This window comes from Pelodiscus sinensis, chromosome 3 (assembly GCF_049634645.1).
Source record: "Pelodiscus sinensis isolate JC-2024 chromosome 3, ASM4963464v1, whole genome shotgun sequence".
Taxonomy (NCBI): domain Eukaryota; kingdom Metazoa; phylum Chordata; order Testudines; family Trionychidae; genus Pelodiscus; species Pelodiscus sinensis.
The window spans coordinates 140192925-140211467 of record NC_134713.1 but is presented as its reverse complement, the minus strand read 5'-3'; the positions used below and the strand labels follow the sequence as shown (position 1 = coordinate 140211467).

Genomic DNA, 18543 nt, shown 5'->3' with positions numbered 1-18543 from the left:
AAGGCGCGGGCGGAAGGAAGGAAGAAAGAGAAAACCCATCCCTGTCTTTCCCCACAGGCCTGGACCGGCCCTTGTTGTGGTGCCCGCGGGACACTGGGCTCAGCCCCAGGCAACAGTAGCAAAGAGAGGCTTAGCCTGTGTGTGAGGGGATGCTGCTAAAGGGGCAAGGGCCATAGGCTTCCCAAAGGGCCCACCCACAGCATGTTCCATAGAGAGATGGGGCTAGGCTTCTCAAAGAACCCTGCTTTTGCTGTCTGTACCAATCTGTTCGCCTTGTGGACACGCTCCCCCATCCTAGTGCCTCCTGCACATCAGGCCCTACCGAAACAGTCCCATCAAATTCTGAGCTGCAGAGCTAGGTCTGTTCTGTAACACCCACGAGACGCTTCATCAAGCTGCGCCCAGTCCGAGACCAGGAACAAACGTGGCCACTCAGCAAGCCAGGAGACTCTAGCCCATCTCTCTGGGGGTAGTCGCTGGAGCACACAACTCCCCTAGCATACAAGGTGCACTAATGCCCAGGCCACAGAAGACATGAGCGTGTCTACATGGCAGTTACAAAGCCACAGCTGAAGCCCGGGTTCTAGGATGCTGGGAAGGTTCCAGGGCTCAGACTGCAGGCTGAGGCCAAATATCTGCAGCTCAGTGAAACAGCCCTGCAGCCCAACCCTGTGAACCTGAATCAACAGGCACCAGTCAAACGCAGCTCAGCGCCGACGTACCCAGAGAGTGCTGAACTGCTGCACAGCTGCGGGAATACAGCCAAGAATGGTCTGTGCATTTTGGGAGCCTTTGCACTCTGGTAGCAGTGGGCCCGGGGAAGTCGCTCAATGGAACTTTGTACAGGACATATAATCTGAAAGTCATACAGAAAGAGAAAGATACTGTCCATAAAAATAATCCTGGGGGAGAACAGTGTAGCTCTGTGAGCAGCTGGGTCAGAAGCGGACAAATGGGCTGAGTCTGCTAATTAGCCAAGAGCCTCTAATGCAAGAAAGAGTAAGTATCATTTTGTCCGCACGCAGAGGCATTGCCTTTGGGAGCAGGATGGCGGGAGTTGCCTATACAGCAGAGCACAAATCCTGCACTCACCTCTGGGCAACTCAAGGAATATTGACAAGCTGGAGGGAGCAAGGGAGAAATGTGATCTGCTAGGCTGAGGAATAATCTGCTAAGAGAAGCAGCAGGATCTCCCTTAGGATATTTAAAACTAGACTGGGCAAAGCACTGGACAGATACAGGAGGAAACAATCCTGTGGTGGCTGGAAAGGAGAGTAAGACTAGACAGAACCTAATAAAGCACCATAAAAGTGCTAAGCATTGCTTCCATAAGGATCTTTCCATGGACATAGTGGGCTCTGGATCAGGCCCCAGATGTCTTGCTCCCAGTGGCTTGTACAGCCCTGAAATGCTGTGGCTTTGCTGTCTTAGGAGATAGCTAGAGCTAAGCTAGCTCCGGAACATTTGCAAGTGCTGCAGTCGCCTCTCAGTAGGCATAGACACAGAGAAGAGCTTTTACAAATCTTACCCCATCCCTGGTACCCAACTCAGGCCTGTGCCCTACAGTATAATGTCAGGGTTCTGGGTGTTACAGTCTGCAGGATGCCAAGCAATAGGGCTCCCCTCCCTCTCTTTGGGAGATCATTTCATGGTCTGAGAGGCTGCTCTGTCTAGAAGGGTTTTTTTTTTTTTTAGATTCAGCCAAAAATAACATCTTCCTTTTTAAATTTCCTCCTAGGTTCCCCTAGTGAAATCCCTGTGTGTCCCTTGTTGAAATAATTTCTCTCCCACCATTGTGTCTTCACCTTTCAGGCAAGATTTTCACCAGCAACCCCCATGGTTTTGGTTGCTCAGCTTGCGACCCATAGAGGGGCCAGGTTCTCAACTCTTTGGGAAATCACGTCAGTCACCTGCATCACAAGTGGAAATCCTGACCATCACATTGGTAGACTACTGGTCATGCTGACACCTCTTTGCAGAACTCCTTCCAATCTAGCTTTCTGCTAAAGATTCCCAGAATGCAATGTAAGGTTGGGTGCATCTGAGCATGACTGTGGCTTAAGCCCTCTGCATGCAGGTCTTTTCCCTCTACCCTACCTTATTGTAGACTCCTATTAATCAGCTGACAGCCTATAGACTTTCAGCCATCTTCCCTGTCCCCCTCCCCCAGATGTATGAGTGCCGTTTCCTCTCTATGGTGGTGAACCTCAATTCTTTCCTGCCCATTTTTCTGCTTTCCTTGCAGTAAAAACATGGCAGAGGCAATAACCTCCCAGTAAAAAACACATCTTGCCGTCCAATGGCTTCCTTCTGTTTGTGATCCTGCAGCCACTTTTCAGTCCAAGCACCCGCGTCAGAGCTGCGCTGATTTGCACTAAATCTGAAGTGTTCAGTTTCATGAGTCACCGAATCAAACACTTTTCTCAATTCCAAATACATCTACCTGCTGCTCTCCTGCAGCCGCGTTTGGTCTGTCATCCTCCCAGAAAGTAATCAAGTTCATCTGACTAGCTGTGCTTTATTATACCCCCCCCACAAACTCTGTTAATTGCTTGTGTTCCCATCCTGTCCCTTTCCCCCTATCCCTACTGCTCCTGAGAAGTGCCGCTCATGGACTTACACCTGCAGGGAACTGTCTGGTACGCGGGTGGGAAGACAGCTCGAGGGAGGAATGCAGAGGAGCGAGGTCTGGCAGGGTCCCAGGATCAGGGATCTTTGTGGGACTAACAATTGAGCCAGTGTCAGTCAGATACTCGCTTGTGAGGCCAAACACCATGCACCAGTTAACAGATGGCTCCACTACACAGGTGAGGTGCAGAGGAGATACAAGCGTTGCCACTGCCTATCAGTGGTTCAAGTCCAGCTCCACCCAGTGACACCTCCCTGAAAAGAGATAGGACAGCCAAAGCATAGGAAGGAAGGAGATCAAGTGCTCCTGATTGACAGCAGACATTAGCCAAGGGCCCTCAGCACCCGAGACTAGCCACTAGGCCAGACAATGGGAGAGCAGTTGGAACAGGCATTCCACATCGGCTGGGGAAGATTAACATGAGCCACAGCATCCAACATGCTCCTCAGCTACCTCCGAGACTCAGACAGACACACTGATCCACCTCCAAGAGAGACTGACAGCATGGACCAGCCTGGGGCTGAGCATAACAAAAGCAGACGGGGATACCAATTTTGTATCCGCACAGGGCTCTACCCATCTACCCACCGTGACGTTATCCACTGGCTGGAGACTTTCACCTGGTATTTAGGGGGTCTTACCCCAAGCAGCACTAACAGCCCCTGGGCTGCAAGTCCCTGCACTGATATAACAAGTGACTGGAACAGAGAGTGTGTCCCAGGAGAGGAAGCTGCCAGGGCAGGGGGTGGAGGCAGATTGGTGGGGTGGTAGGAGGAAGCATGCCCTGATGCTGCCTGGACTATACCTGCTCTGCAGCAACGTTCCCTCTAATTTTTTTCCATCCATGCGTGGAATAAATTTTGTTATATGCAGTTGTGCACCACCAGTAGAAACACATTCTGCTGGGTGCTAATCCACTGGGTGGCATTTGAATCTCTCCTGGGTGGCCGCCCAAGTGCACAGCTTACAGGAAATGTTGCTCCACGCGCTGTGAGCAAATGGGGGAGAGCTGTACCTGCTGCCGGGTGTCATGCTGGGGCCCTGCCATGTGGTGTCCCAGGAAAGGAGTTTGTGGCTTCCATTTAGGAGACAGTGACTGGGCTGTTCTCTTTGCTAGTCTCGCTCCAGGCCCCTATGCGCACCAGAGCTGTTTGGCAAGGGGAAGGGGCCCTGGTTTGGGGAGAACAGAGCACAAAGGGGCATGCCTGGTTTTAAAGAGACACCCCCTGAAGTTCAGCAGGAAACAAGGGACACTGAGGCAGGGAATTGGCCTGAATCCCAGCCCCTAAAGGCTGGAGTCCGGGGGATAAGCTGGCCCTGCCTGCTCTTTGAGGGAATGCTCAGCGTTCGGTAAGACCCAGGCGTGTGGGCTGACTGTTGTGTTAACCCTTTGCCCCCTAAATGCTACAGTCATTGGGATTGAGACGCAGCTTCTTCGGAAGAGGCCGTCCTGTGTCACTGCACTTAGCGCCAGGTTACAGCCCCGGGGTGCCATGCTGAGCACTCCTGGGTGGTCCAGAGAGGTACGGTAGCCTGGAAACCCAGTTGAAAAGTGGGGTGAATGGCAGGGTTCCACCCGGAGAGACGTGTAGGCCCTGGGCTTGTCACATGAAAGGGTGCCCGTGGAAAGACAGAAAGAGGTCAAAGGCGCAGCCGGTTTTGACCCCATTTTGAACTATGTTCCTGGGAAGGAGAAGCTCTGCCCCCCCGGCCAGCAAGTGACGCTCACTTGGAGAGAACAGCAAGGCCCATGCTCCAAGACCTCCACAAGTGAGGTGAGGAAGGCTGCCCTTCGGGGGTGAGGAGCAGCACAGTGCAGTGTGTCACCAAATTTTGGCGCCTGTCAGAGCCAGGCTACTGGACAGACGGACAGAAACCTTGCTTCCTAACACAGGGCCTCCCGTTGGCCTGCAATGGGGGGGTCTCGCCCTTGGAGATCATCAACGAGGCATGACTGGCTGGGCACCCGGTGGCTGCTGCCCCATGGAAGGCTCCTCTGCTCCCTGCACTGTACAACTCACGTCAGACCTCCTTAGTAGCAGCACCACTGGGGTTCATGTGCAAAGGAACCGCAGAGCTCCCTCTGCTAGCTCTGCCAGGTGTGTTCCTTAAACTCTGAACACACACGCCCGGCTCTGTGGGATCCTGGGCACCCAGCCCTCAGGGAGAGCAAACAGTGAGTACAGCGTGACCCCTCCCGTCTGACCAGGCCTCACTGGATTTCTGCACCAGCTCAGCGCTGGTGCCATGTGTCACTCAAAGAGCTCCCTTCCCTCGGAGCTCCCTACAACGCTCCCCTGCACCCACGTCACATGGCCTAGCACCGAAAGCGAGGCATGTGACTGTGGCGATGGCCTGCCTGCTAACCCCCTGACCAGGGAGAAGCTGCAGCTTTGCTTCTCTTTCCTAGTGCCCGCACTGTGCTTGCTTGCCACGCTGGGGAAAGTAGAACAAACAGCCTGACAACCTGAAGAGACAGTCACTCCTTCCTCATACCCCCACCCACCTCTGCCAGGCTTCCTGGCCCCGTCCTGATGGCTCTTCCATTACCCCTGGTGGGGAAAAGGAATCTTATGGCAACTGAGTGTCTGAGGGTGCCATAAACTCCTAAGGGCTGCCTAGCCTATCCACTCCTCCCTGAAGGGCTGAATGGAGCAATGCACCCTGGCCTTTCGGGCAGGAAGGCACGAGATCCCAAACGTCACTCAGAAACTGGCAGAAGGATCAGCACCTGGTCAAAACCAGAGCCAACAGCCCCCCAAGACAGCAGCCAGGCCTAATGACAGGCAGCACATTTCCTGGGAACTGAGACAAATCTATTCCTTGTGCAGGCACAGATGCCACATCCTTGGCCTCAGATTTCAGCCCAGGCCAGCTGGGTAGCTGGATCAGGAGACCAGCCACGCATGTTTTAGGAAGCAATTGCAGGCGGAAGTTAGGCTAGAAAGGTTGTTCTCTAAGACATCACTGCATTGGACGATTCCTCCTGCAGCAGCGCTACAGAAGTGACGTTCACTGAGACTTACATCAGCAAGAAGCTGCACCTACGGAAGCTGTTGCTGGCTGGTGGCATGCCAAGAAATTAATTACTGCCGAGAAATGAAGCACACACAATTATTGCTAAATATAGGAGACACCGCCGATTAGTGCTCTCTTGGTGCATGGCAAAGTGTGGCCATTATCCAGTGGTAGCCAGCAAGAAGGTGGTACTTTTGCAAGATTGCAGCAAGGGAAGGAAGCACTGGGACAAGCTGAGACCCATCCTGCCCCGGCACATCCCGATATGCTTGCTCCCAATGGAAAGCCCTGGCCACAATGCCAGAGCAGGGTATAGCCTGGAGAGCACAGGGGGAGAACCTGTACTGCCCTGTGGTCCTAGCCCACCTGCTCCCCGGGCAAAGTCCTGTCATCTGAGCAGCACTTCTTGTCCCATTGTTGCTGTGGACACAGCCTGCCCTGAGCTTGGCATAGGGAGAGGGGGTGTTAAGCAACTCCACCTAAGGGCTCCACATCAAGGAAACATCCCTACCCACGAATGCTCTTACGTACGTGCTTAACCTTAAGCATGTGCCATTCAAGTGACTGGGGATGTAAAGACATACTTAATGTTAAACATTTCCCCGCCTAGGGATGGACATAAACATGTGCTAAGAGTGCTTTCCCAAAGCGGGGCCACCCCTTTTGTGAGCTCATTACCCAGGCAGCACAATGCACACATCTTCTGGGATGCTGGGAACCGCACAAGTCGCACTCAGGCAAGGATGAGCTACTCCAGTCTTTTTGCCCTGCAGGACCTCCCTGTAGGATAATTTGTCGTGGCTAGTTTAACAAACTCCCAGTCCCTGACGCTTTCATCCATTCTCCTGGACAACGGTTCTACAGCCTCTTCTCTCAACCACCTACACGTTGGTTTTCTTAATTTCATCCCATTCCTGCTAAATCAAGCCCCAGGCTTAAATAATGCTTTTCCCTTATGAGCACTTATGTCCTTCCAACATGGGTCAACTTATCCCATCTCCCTTAGCTGTCTCCAAGCCAAGCTCCACACATTCGCCCTTTCTAACTTGTCTCCACTCCCTGATCATTTTCATGGCCCTTCTCTGAACTCCTTCCAGTATGTCAATATCTTTCTGATTAGGAAGTGCCTAGAATGCATTCAATACCCCAGCGAGATAGACTGTCACCTCCCTGATACAGGACATGAAAGCTTTACACTCCTGGCCCGAAATGTGACACTTTCTTTCATGCCGATCACATTGAAATACAAGTCTAATTTCCTGCCCACTCCCACATGCAGGTCTCTCCAAGCTTCCCTCATCTCTACAATTTGTCCAACTTTTTTTCCCCTTGTGCAAACATGATAGCTTAACACATCGGTTGTTACGTACCTCGTTTGGGCTACTCAGGATTGTTTGCAGTGCTGCAGCTGTGCTGGTCTCTGGACATGAGTGAGATGAGGAATAATCTCTTTTATTGCATGAACATCTGTTAGGGTATGTCTACGCTGCAGCATTAATTCGAGTTAACTTAATTCTAAATAGTTAATTCGAATTAAGCTAATTTGAAATAACGCATCTATACACAAAAACTATTTCAAAATAGCATTTTGCTATTTTGAAATAGCAAGTCCACACTGAGTGGACCCTGAACTGAAGTTAAGGCTGGCCAAAACCAGTGCCGGCAGGGCATCAGGTTAGGACTTAGTGTGCAGGGCTGCTGCCTGAATCTAACTGAGCTCTGTGCTTAAAGGGACCCTACCCCCACCCTGGACAGAGAGTTCTCAGGGTTCCCCACTTGCTTGTCTACCTCAATGAGGGACAGCAAAGCAGTCCTGTCATGGAGTGCCCTCACTCGGGACACCACAGCACTCAGCCACATGGAGCCAGAGGTGCCCCTGGGCACGCCGGTGTGTCTCGTGGGGTCGTTGCCATCAGCCCGGCTGCACTTACTGCAGGCTGCCATCCGGGGAGGTCCATCAGGGGGCTGTCAGGTTCCAGGAGGCCCTGAGGGAGAGCATCCACCCCGAGGAGCCCTCAGAGCATCCCCGGTCCTCCCCACCGGGGGCTTGTGCCCCATTCCTCCCTCACGTCCTTCCACTTACCCCTCCCTAGCCCCCCTTCCTAATGTCAAATAAAAGACACGTATGTTCAAAAATAGAAACTGGGTTTATTGAACAAAATGGGGGGGGGGGAGGATGAACCTCTGGGGAGACCAGGGAAGAGTGGCAGGAGAGGGGAAGGGAAAACTTGGAGGGGCGAGCCGGAAGGGGGAAGCAAGGAGAAGAAGGGGGAGGGGAAGATCAGGGCACAGGGTTGGAGGTCTCACCAGACCAACTTGATTTTCATGCAAACCTGCTCCTGGGTTCACATGTGGCCTTTGGTGGCCAGGCTGGCAGCTATCCTGCCGTAGACAGCCGCACTCCTCCATCTAGTGCGGATATCATGGAAATTGGGGGCATCCCCCCCAACCTGAATAAGGTCCATGATCTCCACCCTGGACCAGGAAGGCGCCCACCTTCTCCAGCCTCTGTCAGGCTCCTGGGAGCTGACAGACTGCTCCTTGGGAGCAGTGGAGGGCTGGCTGCCAGTGGCTTGCTGGCTCATGTTTTGGGGCCACTGAGTCAGGGGCCCCGGTGGCCACTGGTGGCTCTGGGCTGGCAGGCTTGGAGCTGGCACAGGCACTGTGGCCAGGGTCTACCCCTTTAATGGCGCCGGGGCTGGGGGAAAGGAGAGGAAGTTTTCCTGGTTGTGCCCAGAGTGGCCACCAGGGCTCCCTGGGAAGAGCTGGAGGCCCCCTATTTCGAATTAAGTGTCTACACAGCACTTAATTCGAAATAGCTATTTTGAATTTGGTGTTACTCCTCGCAGAATGAGGTTTACCAAATTCAAATTAAGCACTCCACTATTTCGAATTAATTTCGAAATAGCAGTTGCTATGTATAGACGCTATTAAAGTTAATTCGAAATAACGGCTTTTATTTCGAATTAACTTTGCAGTGTAGACATACCCTTAGAGACAAGGCTTTAGTGCCCCACAGAGCCTGAAAAAGAGCTCTATAGCACTCAAAGACTTGTCTCGTTCCTCAACAGAAGTTGTGTCTATTAACAATATGACCCTAGCCACCTGGCCTCCCTACACTAGGATCATTCAGTTTTTAAAAAGACAGCCATTTTCCCCAACGGAGGACTCTGTTTCAGCTCACAAGGTAACTGCGTAAAACATCCGATCCTTAGAAAGCACACCCTGCATCAAAACAGGTGCCGTGCTTTCCACGCAACTGTTACTGGGTATTCTGAAAGGAAACAACTCCAAATCTAAATAAATCTGCCTGACCTGAAATGGTTGAAAGCTCCAAGAGTGAGGGTCACAGAGTCTGACAGTGCTTTGACCTGGGTCTGACCATTTCACCCAACAGCTGCAATAATCAAAAAAGCCTTTTGCAATGCATTCTGCCTAGAAGAGGCTACCTGCAAATACTGAGTGTAAGCGAGAACTTTATTACTATGCAAGAGAAAAACAGCTTCTTGGTATCTTGATTTGGGCTTCCAATAACAGAGCAGGAAAGTATACTCTGCAAGCAAGAGATAAGGAGGAATCTTTCACGAAAGCGCTTTGCCTTTTTACAGCTGGTGCAGGAGCAGGGAAAGAGTGGGGACTGGCTGACAGGAGAGTGGCCACGGCGCTTGCACAGGTCAGCCCAGTCCTCTCCAGAGTTTCTGCTCCTCAGCTTTAACTCTGCCTCATGTCCTCAACTTGGAGAACGCAGCCAGATTTCTCACACCCCAAGCCCGGTATGCATCCTCCCTCCTGGGAGCAGAACCCGGAAGACACTGACGGTGCTGCCTGTCCAGGAGCAGAATGTTCCAGTCCCAGAGCTCCTCAGCTTCAAGGCCTTTCAGAGGATGGAGTCCAGCAAGGGTTTTCAGAAAGCTGCTGCCAGGCTCCCAAATGCTGTTAACACCCCCACCTCCTAGGAGCATTCAGCTTGCTACCTGCCTCTCTTAGCATTGCCTGCTCCCGAGCCATGCACGACCAACGTGTCCTCGCTCGCCTAGTGCCTTGTGGGGCATTCTGGCCATCAGCAAAGCAGCACCCACTCCGCCATGTGGCAGTATCCCCACTTTACAGATAGGGTTGCCAGATGGTTTAACAAAACATACCAAACACTAAAAAAAACACCAGGAAAAAATCTGGTGAGGAGACCAAAGCTGTTGAGCAACAAAAAGGAAAAAAGCACTGCGTCTTTAAATGGCCCCACACTCTTTAATCCACCGCCCCCGCCAGATGCGGTAGAAGAAAATTGTCTCAGCCAGGCTTCCGGTATTTTCTGTTTTTTTTCACTGGATGGAGGACCCAAATAATGGACAGTCCGGGTGAAAACCGGACACCTGGCAACCCTATTTACAGATGAAGAGGCTCAGGCACAGCAAAGGCCTGGGGTCACACACAAAGGCAGCCCAGGCATCTTGATGGACAACCTCCTATGCTAAGCACCATTCCATACCAAGACAATACCCGAGTGAGGCGGGATCTAGCCAGGATTCCCTTCTCATGTGGTAATGTGGAAAGGGAAAGGGGGGAGGTTACAGCCCCCAGGCTGAGACCCACGTGCCAGGCCACGTCCCACACAGAGGAAACTCTCCCCTTTTCTGCTCCCGTCTGATTCACTTAGTGGCACCACTCAGCTCCTTCACCATCCCTGTCCCTCCAGGGGGACTCTCGAGATGGTGCAAGTAGCAGAAGGGACTGTCGACACAGAGGAGCATCTCAGCACTCACACAGCTGGGTGATCAGCTGAAACGGAGCAGGGAATGCTGCTTTGGTCGAGGCTGCAGAACATGGGGTTTGGAGGGACATCACTGAAATGGTGGAGGAAACATGCCTCTGAACATAAGAACAGCCGTACTGGGTCAGACCAAAGGACCATCTGCCCAGTATCCTATCTGCCAACAGTGGCCAGCACCAGGTGTCCCAGAGAGGGTGGACCGAAGATAATGATCAAGCAATTTGTCTCCTGCCATCCCTCTCCAGCCTCTGACAAACAGAGGCCAAGGACACCATTTTATCCCCTGGCTAATAGCCTTTTATGGACCTAACCTCCATGAAATTATCTAGCTTCTCTTTAAACTCTATTATAGTCCTAGCCTTCACAGCCTCCTCTGGCAAGGAGTTCCACAGGTTGACTACACGCTGTGTGAAGAAGAACTTTCTTTTATTAGTTTTAAACCTGCTACCCATTAATTTCATTTGGTGTCCTCTAGTTCTTCTATTTAGGGAACTAATAAATAACTTTTCTTTATCGGCCCTCTCCACACCACTCATGATTTTATAGACCTCTATCATATCCCCCCTCAATCTCCTCTTTTCTAAACTGAAAAGTCCCAGTCTCTTTAGCCTCTCTTCATATGGGACCCGTTCCAAACCACTAATCATTTTAGTTTCCCTTTTCTGAACCCTTTCCAAGGCCAAAATATCTTTTTTGAGGTGAGACGACCACATCTGTACACAGTGTTCAAGATGTGGGCATACCATAGTTTTATACAGGGGCAGTAAGATATTCTGGGTCTTATTTTCTATCCCTTTCTTAATAATTCCTAGCATCCTCTTTGCCTTTTTGATCTGCTTTTTTGACCGCCATTTTTGTTGCAATCTTTTTTATTGCAACAAGATCCCTGCTGCTGGTTCCTGGATACGTTAAGCCAAGGCTGTAGGGAGGTGTATGGACAGGACAGGCTCACAAGCGAGTGAGAAGATGGACCAGTTTGGGAGAGAAACAAGGCCAGAGACCTGCAGGGCCAGAGCCTGCAAAGCCAGCCCACCCCCCTCCAACCTGCTCTGGGTTATATATAGTCCGCCACACTTGGAAATGGAAAAGTACAAGGATCCTGGGGTGAAGGCAACACCTCCTCCTGCCTTTCCTAGGCTTCCGCCAACCTGCTGGTTTGTTTACACTCTATTCCTGTCACTGTAATCTTGCCACAGCCCCGTGAGCAAGCAGGAGGGATGGAATTTCATCCTTAGCAGCCTGCGCTCTGTGACTGGCATCCCGAGCAAAACCTCAGAGGAATCCCAGAGCATGGAAACAAGACTGCACTCCACCAGCCCTCCTAAGACCACCACGTGGCCAAGCCGCGGGCACGGCAGTAAGTGGCTGACGGCCACTCCTGGATGGCACCGGGGTAGAGCATTGAAACACAGCTGGAGAGGGCCCTGAACCAGGCGCAGGCCTGGCCACTTGAGCACAACGTCACTGAAGTCAAAGTAGTTGGGACAAACTGCAGCGAGCTAGATCCAGCCCTTGTCTCTGCATCATGGGAAGTCCACAGTCCCTGCACCTAGCAATACTTCAGATTCACTATTTCCCTATAAAAGAAATAGTGGGGAACTGGACAGGTAATATATGGATTGGACAGGTAGAACCAGGTGATGTCTACACTGCAGGTATTTTTTGTAAAAAGGCACGCAAATTGCAAACCCCAATTTGCATACCTTTACCCGATTCTTTTTTCAGAAGAGGCTTTTCCAACATGTGGCCTGTCTACACGGGCCAAATGTGGGAAAAACCTCCTCCTTCGGAAGAGCCCTTATTCCTCAGGAAATGAGGAATACAGGGCTTCCAAAAGAGCACGTCTGCTTTTTTGGAAACGGACCCGAAAAAGCGGATGCATTCCCTGGATGTGGCAGAGTTTTTCCAGGATACCTCTGTATCCCGGAAAAACTCTGTAGTGTAGACATAGCCCCAGAGATCTAGATGAATATGTAGCCTGTCCTGGGCAAATATCCTATGCCCAGGCCAGGCCAGCTATTGATTGCCTATTTCTATTAGGAATATTATGGCTATCCAGCCCATATTGCCTTCTGTTCGGTTTTATTCAATTACTCCTAGTTCTACCTTCCTGGGCCTCTAAACAAACCCACTGCTCCTTGGGCATTGTGCACACTGAGCCAGCCTGTTTGCACTTAGCATACTTCTCCCGAGGAGTAGAGCTTTTATCACTCTTCTTCTAACTCCCTCCCATGTTCTACACCTGGCATTTTTCTAACACTGACAGGCCCAGAAAGGATTCCACCACCGGTCTCGCTAGGGCAGGTGAGAGAAGCTAGCCTCTCGCCGACCTGGGATAAAACAAGCACAGTATCCCACCGGTGCCTGCACCAGAACCACAGAGACTTGAAGCATCCGCTCCACACCTCCTGGCTTTACTAGCCACGCTACAGATCCATGCACTGGGGTTCACGTTAGCAACCCCTCTGTCCCATTACACAAAAGGTTTGTCATCAGCAATGCTCCAGGATCCCACTAATTTAGTACCAGATGTCCTTTCAATAGACTTTTACCGCCTCCCTGATCTCCAGCTTGGGAAAAAACAAAAACAACAAAACAAAAAACCCACTGTGGCCTCCGGATCAAGGCACAGCACCGGGAGCCTGGAACCGCAGAATCCTTCTGCCACTGAAGCTCTGTGGCACCTGGGGAGTGATTTTTCAGAGGTGCTAATCACCTGCAGCTCCCATTGATCTCCTGCAGAGCTGCGGGTGCTCGACGCGTCTGGAAACCGGGCCCTTAATCTCCCTGGTGATCAACAGAGAACATAATACTTCTCGTTCCTGCCTCTCAGGAAGTGGCGAACATTCGGTTTGCTGTATTTGGCGCTTTGGAGCCACATGAAAAGTTAAACTGGAACCAAGAACACAGATTTCTGCAGCCCCCACCAGACACCTCCCCACAGCACTGCATGCTGCTGTGGCTTGTCCTCACCCTTTAGTAAGGTTCCTTCAGCTGGTTCCCACCCCGCAGGAGAGTCAGAGCTAAGGCCATTGGACTTGCCCTTGTGAGTAAGAGCCAGCGTGACGCTGTACCAAACGCGCTGCTGCAGCCTCCAGGGCCCTGGCCTTCCCTGTGGCCACTTACTGTGTAAGGAAACATCCTTGAATTAGATTAGATTCCGGTGGGAGGGGGAGGCCTGAGCCAGGGCCATCAGAGCACACTGCTTTCAACCTCACAGGCCCAGCGAACATTCGAACACAGGGCAATCAGCGAACGGCAAAAAGATCTCAAAGCTGAACCAAGGGCTTCTTACAGAACTGCTCACTTCACTCTCCTATGGCACCCTGGGATCACAGTCCCTGATCGAAAAGAACAAGAAGGGGCTATAGATAAGGGCTACTTGGCTGGAGGGCTCCTACAACAACAAGCTTCCACCAAACACCTCCTCAGGTGATAGACGTGTGAGCATCCGGCAGACGCAAGGCAGCTGTGAACATCCCACAGCAGTTATGGACCAAGTGGCAGCGTCTCTCAGCAGGTGGCGGAGGGGTAGGTGATGTGCCTACTTCTGTAAAATGCCACAGGGGCCCAACAACGAGGGTGTCAAGGCCAATATATGCCAGCGTAAAAAGTACATCTGGCTGGGGCAGCTGTGGTTTGACAGTTTGGATAGGCCGCTCACCTAGGAGAAATGCAACTCTCATTTCAAAGCCAGGGTGCCAGGAATGCACGGCCACCTGTAATAAGCTTGTCCAGTAGATAAGCTCACAGGAAGGCTATAAAAAATGTGGGACCTGAAACACACAATATAGTTGGACTGGAAAACCAGATCACAGCCTGGAAGACCATCCAGGCGAACCCCTCGATGCCTACTCCTGCCTCTTCCCAGAACACTATCTGCTCCCTCTGTCTCTCCCACTGTCTGATCATGCTGGGCTCACCTTCAGGACCCTGCACTTAGCTCTCCCCGGTAGAGAAATCTAATGCTTTCCTGCTTGACAATAGCCAGAAATGTTCCACTCCATTATCAGTCTGTAATGGATCCCCTGGCTCTGTTCCCCCCTACACTTCCCGGACTCACTTCCTCCATATGGTCGGGCTGCTGGCTCAGACCCCTTGCAGGAAAGAAAATATTCTTAGAGGGGGATTCAGAATCAATGTCTGGGCCCCAGACCTCTGCCTGCAGGCGCCACGCCCATGGGGCAAGCGACTCCATTACAAGCCCTTGTACAAGGGTTGCAAGTTTGCTCAGGGCTGAGTTTGGAGCACAGGGCCCTGGCTGGGGAGCCCATGTTCTTGATCCAAAAGACTCCAGTCTGCGCTCATGACAGGGATTAGAGAACGGCATAGGGAGGGCACAGTGAAGGGAGCACACAGCATATAAAACAACCAAAGGACCTGGCTGGATTTTCTGCTCCCAAATATCTTTCACCTCCCTCTGGGCGAACAACAAGCAGAGTAGAGCTCATCCAGGGAGAGCAGGAGCAAGCTCCAAGCTGAGAAGCTGCCTCTAGAAATCCATGTCCCGCTCTCCACATGGAGCCCAATGTTCTCTCTTACCTTGGGGAGCAGGAAGAACCTCATTGTCTCTGGAGGAGTTCAGGCCCTCCCTGGGTCTTCCTCTGTTTACGCTCCTTGTTCCCAGTTTGCTTCCCCAGGGTTTCAGGTCACAGCTCTCAGAAAAAAAACACTGCCCAGCTGTTTTCATATATGTCCTGCCCCTCCACTCCGCCCACCCGCCCCCTCGCAGCTGAGTCATTCTCCCACCCCCTCATTCATGTGCTCATCCACTCTCCTCCTCCCAGACTCAGAAATCCTAAATTGCTAAGTCATAGATGCTTGTGCAGCCACCCAATGCGAAGTCCAGAGACCCACCGTTCTGGGCAGTGCTCTGCTGAATTCTCCATTCCTCATACAACCCATTGCTGTTTGTTCACACAGGCACTCGCCTACCACTCAGCCTCACTGAGGAAGTGACAGAAGTACACCTAGGGCTCCGGTCGCCGGGCTTTAAAGCTTAGTGGGAAAGCAGCATGGACTTGTGGCAAATGAACTCAGGGCAGTGGTTCTATTCCTAACCCTGCCACTGACTCACTAGATGACCGTAGGCAAGTCACTGCCACCTCTCTGTTCCTCAGTTTCCCCATCTGCCCAATGGGGATATTTAGTCCCCTCCCAAGGATGTTATGAGATGAACCTGTTAGTAGAGCACCCTGCGATTCTCAAATGGAAGGTGATAAATAACAAAAGCAGATCTCAAAGTGCTTCCCAGACTTATGTATTTATTCTCACGCCATCCGCAGGAGGTAGGGGAGAAAGTGGAGTCACATTGAAGTGACTTCCCCAAGATCACACAGGAAATTGGTGGCGGAGCAGGGACTTGACCCCTGGTCTCCAAGTCCTACACTAGTGCCTTGCCTCCTGAGCCATCCTTCTGCTGAAATCCAACAAAGGGTTATTTTAGAGTGTGGTAAACCAGGGCATGACAAAATCCCTAGGAACCTGCCCTCGAGAGTCCTGACAGTTCTGCGAGTGGTGGGGCCTGGGCCAGTGGCCCTTCCTCCTGCCCAGGCTTCCAGATGCCATGATGGGCTGGTGTAGGTACGTATGTACATACATACGTACGTACGTGCGCATGCGCACGCACGCACACCAACTAGCTTGACTGTTTTGGGGACTGTAAACATTTCTGATGGAGCTAATGTGGCTGAGAAACAAATCTCATTCAAAAGCAAAAAAAAAAAAAAAAAATTCCTGCCCACTACACATGCGATAGCCTGATGAAAATGTATCACATGCCATCTAAGAACAAGAACAAGGTTTTGTCCATGGGGAAAATTAATCTTTATTGTAACACACCGAGCTCCGCTATTTACCTCTCCTGGCCACAGCCAACCCCTCTCTCAGGCAGGGCTGGCCTGATCATGAGGTGAACTGAGGCACAGGGCTGCAGGAAGAGACTTTGGCTGTCTCAAGCAAATTCCTATTTGGCAGTTTAAGAATCACTATCAGTCCACACCCCTACACTGCCTCCTCTCTCCCACACACCTTATGAAGAGCAGACAGACAGGAGATGTCAGAGGGGCCTCCAGTTCAGCTTCAAGAACCCTCTAGCCACAAATGCCCTGTCAACAGCAATGCTTAGCCTAGAGTCCTCAGTCCTGGACTTCTCTCCTGCTGGGATCAGTCAGGGGAGCAATTCTGCACACAAATGCTGACTGCAGTTGGCTCTGAAATGCCATTTGTAAGGGGTGGGAGAATGCCAAGAAAAACCTCCCAAACTCCCCTCAGTTTACTCCTCGTGGAAAAGATTCACCCTTTGCAGAGGCTCCGCAACGAATGATCCAGCAAGGAACAGATCTTGTGGTGACCCTCTGCATAGGGGTGAATTTCATGCACTAAGAATTGCTTCTTGGCATAAGCACTCTCAGGCCCTTGTTCCAAGTACATGCAGGCAGCAGTTCTGCCATCACACAAAGCTGGAGGATAGCAATGCAGGTGTACGTAGGTGGTACACTTATGCATGTGCCTGTAGGGGAAGCGAACATCAGGTACAAGCTATGTGCTTATGTGTTGGAGTGGGCACACCTTTCCCAGTCAAATCCTTTCTTGTCTCACTATATGGGGTTAATAAGAAATAAGTTCTGATTTAGCTTGGAACTGCTTCCCAGGGGAAAAAAAGAGCTTTTATAAAACAGGTAGGCGGGGAGAAGTCATCAGAAGCAATATAAATAATCCATGAATAGCAGCTAGGGAGGTACAAGGTCAGATTGCTCTGAACAAAGGGGGCTGGGTAGGAGGTAAGTAGAGACTATTTGGGGGACTGTTAATGCCAACAGGATGGGTTACTCCACCTCCTAGAGTGGCGGTAGACAGGCTGACAGAAGAATCCTTCTGTTGACCTAGTGCTGTCTACACCAAGTCTGTTTCCAGCACATGTTTATAATCATCCAGGCCAACATTCTTTTTCTTTGTTGTATCTTCATTGCTGATTTTATTAATGGGTATAAAACCAAGCTAGATATTATAGCTATCCTTTCCCCCAATTGCAACAGCAGAGACAACGCTGCATATAAAACAGGCACGGCATTTTGTAGAAGGCTGAAAAGTTATTGGACTGCCTGTAATCATATTACTTCTCTATTCATAACAGTGCACTTCCATGCTCCTCTTTTAAACCTACAATGCAGCCTTTCCTATCCATATATGTTTAAAAAGGACTGCATAGAACTGCAGCTATCCTACCATTTTTCCTTACCCATCTTTACCAGCCACACTCAGGCTCGTGCCTTGCCAAACAAAGCAGTGCTGCTGTTACTGCCAAAGATCTGTGAAGAGCAGCATTCACCAGTCATCGCACACCACCTCCCCTCCTTGCCTCAGTTGTGTCTTGCCTTTTAAACTGTCAGCTTTGCAGCACTATAAAGCTTGTCCAATGCCAAACAAATGGGGCCCAAACCTAGCTGAGGCCTCTAGGCACAACCTAATGTCAGATAATGCATAGTGAGTTACACCTAGCAAGGTACATGTATGGCAGTAAGAGGAGATTCTATCAATACATCAGGAGAAAGAGACAGACAAAGGAAAGTGCAGATCCTCTACTTAGTGGGGAAGAAGAGCTAACAGATGGCATGAAGATGGCTGAGGCATTAACGTACATTTTGCTTCAGTCTTCACTAAAAACGTTAATTGTGTTTAAGCACCTGGTCACAATTAACATTAACAACCGGGGGAAAGAACACAAACCAGAATAGGAGAAGAACAAGTTACAGAATAGTTACATAAAAGTTGAAGATATTCAAGTTGGCAGGGCCTGATGAAGCTCACCCTAAGATACGTACTGAACTAATTGAAGCAATCTGAAACTAATCTCCAAACTGTTAGCAGTTATGGGAACACAGCAGATCCAAAGAATTATAAGCCAGTCAGCCTAACTTTAATACCTAGAAAGATGCTAGAACCAATTATTAATCAATTTGTAAGCACCTAAAGGTAGTAAGTAGGGTAATAAATATTGGCCAACATGGATTTGTCAAGAACAAAGCATATCAAACCAACATAATCTATTTCTTTCACAATGTCAGTGGTCTAGATGGAGAAAAGTAGTAGATGTGATAGAACTTGATGGTAGTAAGGTTCTTGATAC

At 50.7% G+C, this 18543-nt stretch overlaps 1 protein-coding gene across 3 annotated transcripts in view; it reads right to left on the bottom strand.

Annotated features, from left to right (window-relative positions):
* TMEM63B (transmembrane protein 63B) overlaps positions 1 to 18543 on the bottom strand; it is a 99623-nt gene that overhangs the window by 60009 nt on the left and 21071 nt on the right. The window contains exon 1 of one of the 3 annotated variants that reach the window (XM_075925035.1): positions 14958 to 15103. The exons of the other annotated variants lie outside the window; for them this stretch is intronic. The gene's annotated coding sequence lies outside the window, so the exon portion shown is untranslated. Of the gene's footprint in view, positions 1 to 14957; positions 15104 to 18543 lie in introns of those variants that run through there. 3 annotated transcript variants of the gene reach the window in all.